Genomic DNA, 8,408 nt, shown 5'->3' on the forward strand with positions numbered 1-8,408 from the left:
CAGCTTCAATCAGAAAAGGGGGCTAGAATGAATAGATCAAAATGAGTTACTGGAAAAGCACAGGATTTTCACTTTTTACACCTAGCAATTTAGAGCATGCTTTTTATTATTTTTCTTTTATCCATCCTGTCTTAACCACTACCTATTGTTGTTGCTGTTCTTAAAGAGGCTGGAAGACTTACTTCTGTGTTTCTATTTCCTAGATACTTTGGCTTTCATTACAGACCTGTTAATTTTTTTTTTTTTTCCTGTGACTTCTTATACAGAGTTCTCTAATGACATGATTTAATACTTAGGATTAGTAGTCACAGCATGTTACTCCAGTGAGCTAAATGTAGTGCCAGTTGCATAAATATGTCTGTAAATATAAAAAAAAATAATAAATTAAAAAAAAAAAAAATCAGACCTGGGAAAGCTGTAGTGAAACATTAGCTGGGTTTAATCTCAGTGGAGAAAGGAGCACAGGATATTGTCTCTCACAGGTGACATAGTTGCTTTATTTCGCTCTAACAGCAGCTGCTTTTAGACCACTTTTCCCTTCTGAGCATCTGTTTATTTGCTCTGCTCAGGATTGCTTCTGCTGTGTCTCACTTGTGGAGCAAAGTGCCCCTGGAGCACCTTTAGTGCAGAAAGAGTTGGCTTGTGTCTAATTACCAAGTAACCCAATTTTCTGTAGGCCCTTGACCTCTTTTACATTCAACTGTAGCTTTCTGAAGTTGGTCTGGTTTTATGCATGCATGACACAGACATCACTGGCTTGCTGAATTTGAACATTACGGTTCAAATGTAACAGTTATGGAGACAGTTAAGGATTGTAAGTAGTGATCTATATTCCTGTTTGCCAGAGCATTTAGTTATTTGTTGCTGAATTGTTTCATTAGCATACTTCAGTGTAGAAAACGAGAAACAAAACCCTTCAGTCTCCTAAATACTTGATTTCCTTTTTTGAGCATCATGCTTATAGTATATAGGAAATAGTCTGTGTACATGTCTGGTTACTAGTAATATGTACATGGAAAAACAGACACAGTTGATCTGGAATATTGTGAAGACAGATAACTGGGAGCTTATAAGCAGGAGGAGGACTAACTTTTTACGTGGTCTGACAGTGATAGGTTGGTAAGGCACTGGCACAGGCTGCCTGCAGAAGCTGTGGATGCTTTGTCCCCTGCAAGGTTCAAGGCCAGGTTGGGTGGAGCCCTAGGCAGCTGGTGGGGGGCAGCCCTGCCTTAGGAGTGGAGTTTGAAACTATAAGATCTTCAAGGTCCCATTCAGTGTAATCTGTGCTACAATAACCTGGCCATATATATATCTATATATGTGTATATATATATATATGTATATATATATATATATATATATATATATATATATATATATATGTGGGCTCTTTGCCCCATTTATCTCATAGCTCTGGTTTTGTGTTGTCTGTGCAACCGGAGCATCAGTAACACTGACTTCTTTTCTGTGGATTCAGGAAATACTTTCCTACCCATAGAAAGAAAATAAACATCAAGATTAATTGCTAAGAAACATTCCTATCCTGTGTCCCGCAGCCACTGAAGACGGATAATTGGAAAGGAGAACAGGAAGGGAAATTAACCGACTGAAGTACTGAAATCTTTATTCTGTTTAGAGGATTTTGACTACTCTTTGGCATTATTTTCTTTAACAAGGAGGCTTTATGCTTAAGGCATTTGGGCTTTGAGAAGGGCTACAAAAAGCAAAAGAATCTAGACTGTTCCTTTAAGGCGTAAAACCCTACTGTGATTGTTCCCCAGGTTTGAAGCCAAGTAAGCTTCAAGTAAGTAAGTAAGTAAGCCAAGAAAAAGAGAGTCTACATCCTCTGGAAGAAGGGACAGGCTGTTTGGGGAGATTACAAAGAAGTAGCTAAGGTATGCAGGGAGGAAGTTAGGAAGGCAAAAGCCCAACTTGAGCTCAGGTTGGCCTCTGCAGTAAAAGACAATAAAAAATCCTTTTATAAATATATCAACAGCAAAAGAAGAACCAAAGATAATTCTCATCCTATACTTGATGCAGCAGGGAAGGTGGTCACTGAGGACAAGGAGAGGGCTGAGATCCTCAATGCCTTCTTTACATCTGCCTTTAATAGTCAGATCAGTTATCCTCTGGGCTTTTTATGCCCTGATCTGGAAGTCTGGGACACTGCACAGAATATGCTCCCAGCAATTCCAGTGGAGACAGTCAGAGAGCTCCTCCTCCATCTGGACTGTCACAAGTCCATGGGACCGGATGGGCTGCACCCTCGGGTGCTGAGGGAGCTGGCGGGGGTGATTGCTGAGCCCCTCTCAGCCATCTATCAACTCTCCTGGTTAAATGGTGAGGTCCCAGAGGATTGGAGGCTTGCTGATGTGACTCCCATCTTCAAGAAGGGCCATAAAGAGGATCTGGGGAACTATAGGCCTGTTAGCCTGACCTCGGTACCAGGGAAGGTTATGGAGCAAATCATCTTGGACGAGATTGCACAGCATGTATGCAGTGTCCAGGGGATCAGGCCCAGCCAGGACGGGTTCGTGAAAGGCAGGTCGTGCTTGACCAACCTCATCTCTTTCTACAACTGGGTGACCAGTCTGATAGATGAGGGAAGGGCTGTTGATGTAGTCTATCTAGACTTCAGCAAAGCCTTTGACACGGTCCCTCACAGGCTTCTTCTGGGGAAACTGGCTGTCCGTGGTCTGAACAGATATACACTTCTTTGGGTAAGGAACTGGCTGGAGGGCCATGCCCATCGGGTCGTGGTGAATGGAGTGAAGTCCAGCTGGCGACCCATTTCAAGTGGTGTCCCACATGGGTCGGTACTGGGGCCCATCTTGCTTAATATCTTTATTGATGACCTGGATGAGGGGACTGAGTGCACCCTCAGCAAATTTGCGGATGACACCAAGCTGGGAGGTGGTGTTGATCTGCATGAGGGTAGGGAGACCCTCATGCAGGGAGGGATTTAGACAGGCTGAACCGCTGGGCTGAGGTGAATGGGATGAAGTTCAACAAGGCCCAGTGCCGGGTCCTGCACTTTGGCCACAACAACCCCATGCAGCGTTATAAGCTTGGGGATGAGTGGCTGGATGACTGTGAAGAAGAGAGGGATCTGGTTGGTGCTTGGCTGAACGTGAGCCGACAGTGTGCCCAGGTGGCCAAGAGGGCCAACAGCATCCTGGCCTGCATCAGAAATAGTGTGGCCAGCAGGAGCAGGGAGGTGATCATTCCCCTGTACTCAGCGCTGGTGAGGCTGCACCTCGAGTATTGTGTTCAGTTTTGGGCCCCTCACTACAGGAAAGATGTTGAGGTCCTGGAGCGTGTCCAGAGAAGGGCAACAAAACTGGTGAGGGGTCTGGAGCACAAACCTTATGAGGAGCGGCTGAGGGAGCTGGGATTGTTCAGTCTGGAGAAGAGGAGGCTCAGGGGAGACCTCACTGCACTGTACAACCTCCTGAAGGGAGGTTGTGGTGAAGAGGGATTTGGCCTCTTCTCCCAGGCAACGAACAGGACAGGTGGTAATGGCCACAAATTGTATCAGAGGAGGTTTAGGTTGGACATAAAGAAGAACTATTTCTCTCAGAGAGTGGTCAGGCACTGGAATGGCTGCCCAGGGAGGTGGTGGAGTCGCCGTCCCTGGCAGTGTTCAGGAGGCGTCTGAACAATGTGCTGCATGATATGGTTTAGTGCCAGTGGTGGCAATGGTGATGAGGAGACGGTTGGACTGGATGATCTTATAGGTCGTTTCCAACCTTGTGACTCTATGATTCTATGATTCTATCTCTAATACTGGGCATGATGCTTTACCATCACACAGATCTTTGTTCCTTCTGCTGAAGCAATGCAGTTGTATAATGGATCTAGCAGTCTTTTATATTGGAGACGGTCAAATTCTGGGTATAACCACTATATTGTTAACATGCAGAATCTTAAATCTTGGTTGCATGAAGTCCCTAACACCTTCTCTAGCATGCTGAAAATCACCAGTGTCAGCAAAAGCCATAGCTGAAATAAACTGCTGCAAGCAGAAGTGGTGACTATGGTGTCAGAGTATCTCACTAAATGGCTTGTGATCTTTTCTGGTATTTTTTGGCTGAGTGTGTACATAGGAGCCCTCATATTGTAGGTAGAGGGGGCATAATTCTACAGGACACTGCATGAATATTCTGAAGTATTTGTGTCATAAGATTAAACTGTTTTTTATGGATGGGGTAATACAGTCGGCACCCTTGACTATCTACGTTGCAATGCATGGGGAAGACTGGAGGTTGTACTTCAGTGAATGAAACTGTATCTGACAGTATTGTTTTTGCAAACATATCCTCAGATATTAACCTTGAAAAGCTTAAAAAAAAAAAAAAAATACATTGATTAACTTGTAGGGGTAGAAGCAAAGGCCTTCAACTTTCAGTTCTAATAGCTGTGAGGTTAGTGTAATCTACTCTTTATTATTATGTACAAGAAAAACAAGTCAAACTCAAAAAGCAAAATGAGAAAAATACCACAATGTGCAAACATGTGGTCTGACCTCACTCATAAAAGTAGGGCATATGAAGGCATTACTGCACTTTTCTGAGGGTCTGGTCTAATGCTTGAAATCAAGCTGTGAGACGTTACTCACCCCAAGTAGCATGGGGAAGAGTGTGAGAGTTGTGAGGAGTTAGAGAAAGCAGTGTCTTTCCCCCAGCACATTTTGGCACTTGATTGGACTCTACATTGCTGCCACTTATCTGCCTATACTCAATCTCTGCACCTTACAGAAACAGCAATTTATCCTGAGCACATACAGCCAAAAAAGCCCTGTCTTTGGGGACCTAATAGAGGAACTTATCAATACCTCAGCTGCAGCTCTGCTTTCCTGCTGGCCCTGGGAACCCATGCAGAACTGGCACAGTCAGAACAGAGTTAGACACCTCTCCAAATACTAGCACAGTCTGTGACCTACTGGGCTAAGTACTGGCTTTTTTGGAGATTTTCTGGGAAAACTTATGACTGTCTTAAGCTTTTGGTGGCCTGCCTGCTTTTTAATTGGTTGATCACTTCAAAAGGAACTGTAAAAGAATTCAGGTCTTTGGAAGCTTTGCCAAGCGTCTAACAAAGAAGATGAAAATACATGAATTACAGCTGAATTAAGTTCTTTGCTCTACCTCTGTGGTAAGTTAGGGAGCACAAATGAGTCATATCTGTGTGGAAGGATGATCTGTGACACTGATACTCTGCAAGGGTTTCAAGGGACTGAGAAACCACATGGCAGTGTCAGATCAAAGGTTTTGTTCCATACTGTGCTCAACTCCCAAGCTTTCTACAGGCCGTGAGTACCTTATTATAAGCACAACAGATGGTGCCCTGGAGAAGGAGAGAGGAGTGGAACAAATAAGCAGAATGCAAAGCCCTCTCTGGCTTGGGGTGGAGGAAAACTAGTGTGGAGCTGCTGAGGTAGATGAGGTTGAACTAGAGAATGAAATGAAGGGGATGGGGAAGAGGAGAAGGCAGGAGAGGTGAGACTCAGCAGGAGTCACAGGCTGAGATTTGCAACAGTTGCTTCAGACATAACTACCGCCTCTTCTGGCAAGGACCCAGGGGCCTGCAAAAGCCACCGTTTAAATCAATATTTCCATAGGCTGATTTTCTAAAAATAAGGTATGCTTTATCGTTCATATGGTATATATTCAAGTGAAAAATCTGTCCGTGGGCCCCACTACTTTTGCATCTCTAAGCAGAGCGCCCTTTTGAACAGACTGTCATATCTCGGCTTGCCCAGAGGAGGGCACTCCATGACCGGCTGCCGATCGGCCCGGCGGGGTGACAGAACCGGCGCGGGCGGCTGTGCGGGGCCGGGCTGCTGGCGGGTGCGATGGCGCGGCTGTGGAAACACGAACAGCCCGATCCTAAGTCCCAGCAAGAAAACAAACTCGAGAAAACTTTTTGAAAGCTTAGATGGAAATTTTATTTTTCACCTTTTATTTTCAAAGGCATTCGTTTTCCTTAGCTCCATTTTGGCACTCAAACCCAGCAGTGATTTACTTGCCTATGGGCTGTGACATCTGAAGGAGAAGCCTATTTGGCAGTGGAGGAAGGAAGTTCAGGTTTTAGACAACGTGGAGGCCGGGTGGCTGATGCAGATACTGACTTCAAATAAGATCTTTGCTATCTCATCACATTCATGGTACTGAACACAGCTGCCGTGGTTCTGTAATATACAGGAATTTGACGTGCTGCTTTATGGAAGTAGAAGCCCTGAAACATCTATTTTCCAAAAATCTAGGTAAAAACAAGTGGTTCCTGCCAGGACCTTCCCAGAGCAGCTATAGCAGCTAGCTACAAGCCTGTAATTAGGCCAGCTGCAACTCAGTTAAATTCCCATTCCTCACCTGACCCAGAGATTTATGTCTGCCCAGGCTTCCAAGTCCTGTGATTATCAGGCTTTATGGAAAGGCTGTGCATGTCTGTGAGAGCGAAGCTGTTGGTATGAGGGATTATTTTTTTTTTTTTCTGGAACTAGAGACAGAATGCTAAGCCTGGGTTTGTGTTATGTTGCCTTGTTTCTTGGCAGAGAAAATGCAGTTTGCGTACTGATAGGGTTGGAAAGCTTCTGCTGATCCTGCAGATGAGCTTCTCGTGTGTGCAGGTTGCAGGTATGCTTGAGGACAATGTTGATGTAACTTGGAGAAAAATAAATCACAAAATTCTAGCGAAGATGGATTCCTCTTGTAAAATTCACAGGTTATTTTGAAGTCCCTGTGTTAGCACTGTCTATTTTATCCAAACAGTTTTAAAAGGAAAGGTGAAACATATTGCTTTCAAAGTACTCTGTAGCTCTTCACAGAAGCTAGAAATATAATTGTAAGTGCATGGGCTTTTAGAGATCTCCTCAGTACTTAAGTACTGAGCTTAGTGCGTACAGCTCCCTGAGGAGCCATGAAGGCAGGGCAGAACTTGAGAGGCAGTGGGAAGACTGGACAGAAGGAAAGATGAAGTAGGAGGCTCAGACGCAGGAAGGGCAGAAACACAATTAATCTGTGGGTTTAAGAATGCTCTTAAAAATCCTAATTTTTGCAACATCTTTATATTTATGAAAACTCACAATGATTAGTGTAGTAACTGGACACCTTGAGGGAAATGCTAGAGGAAATAGTGTTTAAAGACTTTGCTTCAGCAAAGTGTAAGGGAGCAAATAGTCCTAACCTGGTTCAGCAGAACACTCTTTGTGTTCAGCTCTAAGCACACGTTCATGTCCTCTTAAAACCTATCTTTAACAATCTCTCCTTTTCCCGACAAAGCCAGTTTTTCTTAAACTTGCTTTTATTTTATTTTATTTTATTTTATTTTATTTTATTTTATTTTATTTTATTTTATTTTATTTTATTTTATTTTATGTTAATTTTTGCTATATGTAGTACCACTCCTTTCCAGTGGAGGGAGAACATGCACTTCTATTCTGGCTTGCTTCCTCTTCCCTTGTATGCCTCTCAGTACAGCAGATCAAAGCAACTTGGTGACAGAAAACAAAGCACCGTGAAATTATTTTTACATTAAGCAACTTATTTTTCAATTACTTAGGCTAATCTGGAAAAATGTAAGTTGTGTGATGGCAAAACTGTTGGCCTGGGAAGCCAATTGGTGAGAGGCTAAGGGAAGAGTTGGCACAGGACTGAGGAGTGAAACCTGGATATCTTGAATTTTTCGTTCTTCCTCTTTCTGTCCCCCATCCCTTTGTCTGCATTCTAACATTACTGTCATGACTTGGAAGAGAGAGGGAGGAAGAAAAAGCCCTCTATGCAGGATGTGCACATGGCTGGAGCTTAATTGCAGATGGGCAGACTGTGTGGAGTCCACACCATCAAGTGTATGTGCACTCAAGCACAATATCTTCATAAAGCAGTACTTACCTAGAAAAACTTAAATTTATCTTTTCACTTTTTTTTTTTTTTTCTTTCTGCTGCTGTTGACACTGTAAAATGAGCGTATAGTACTGTTATTTTAAGATCTGAAAGAAGAAATGCCCAAGGAAGGATATCACACTGTTTTATATGGTCATGTGCTCAGATATTAAGTTGTACCGATTTTTCTGGACTTCTGTTTTTTGTAAATGAGCAGAAGTACTCCCAGTGTGTACAAACAAGCAAACGCATTTTCAGAAATGAACAGCAACTTTCACACTTTAAAACTTTCCTCACTTGTGCAACCTTCACTATTTAAGGACCGTTTCTTCTCAAACATCTGTATCAAATATCAGTTTCTGATCAGCAGGGAGAAGTTTTAATGTCAGCTGCAAAGCAGTATCCTGGAAGGGGGGAGAGTGTGCTGCCCTCCTGCCCTCCGGCTGCAGCCTTTCCGAGCCATGCACTGCAGCAACGCAAGCAACTGCTGGTGAGGAAAGCTCCGGGCTGCTGGGAGGAGGTGTCTGGAGG

The sequence above is a fragment of the Centrocercus urophasianus genome, unplaced genomic scaffold (genome assembly GCF_019232065.1).
Source record: "Centrocercus urophasianus isolate 14NV4802_14NV808 unplaced genomic scaffold, USGS_Curo_1.0 seq_25, whole genome shotgun sequence".
In the NCBI taxonomy this organism is placed as follows: domain Eukaryota; kingdom Metazoa; phylum Chordata; class Aves; order Galliformes; family Phasianidae; genus Centrocercus; species Centrocercus urophasianus.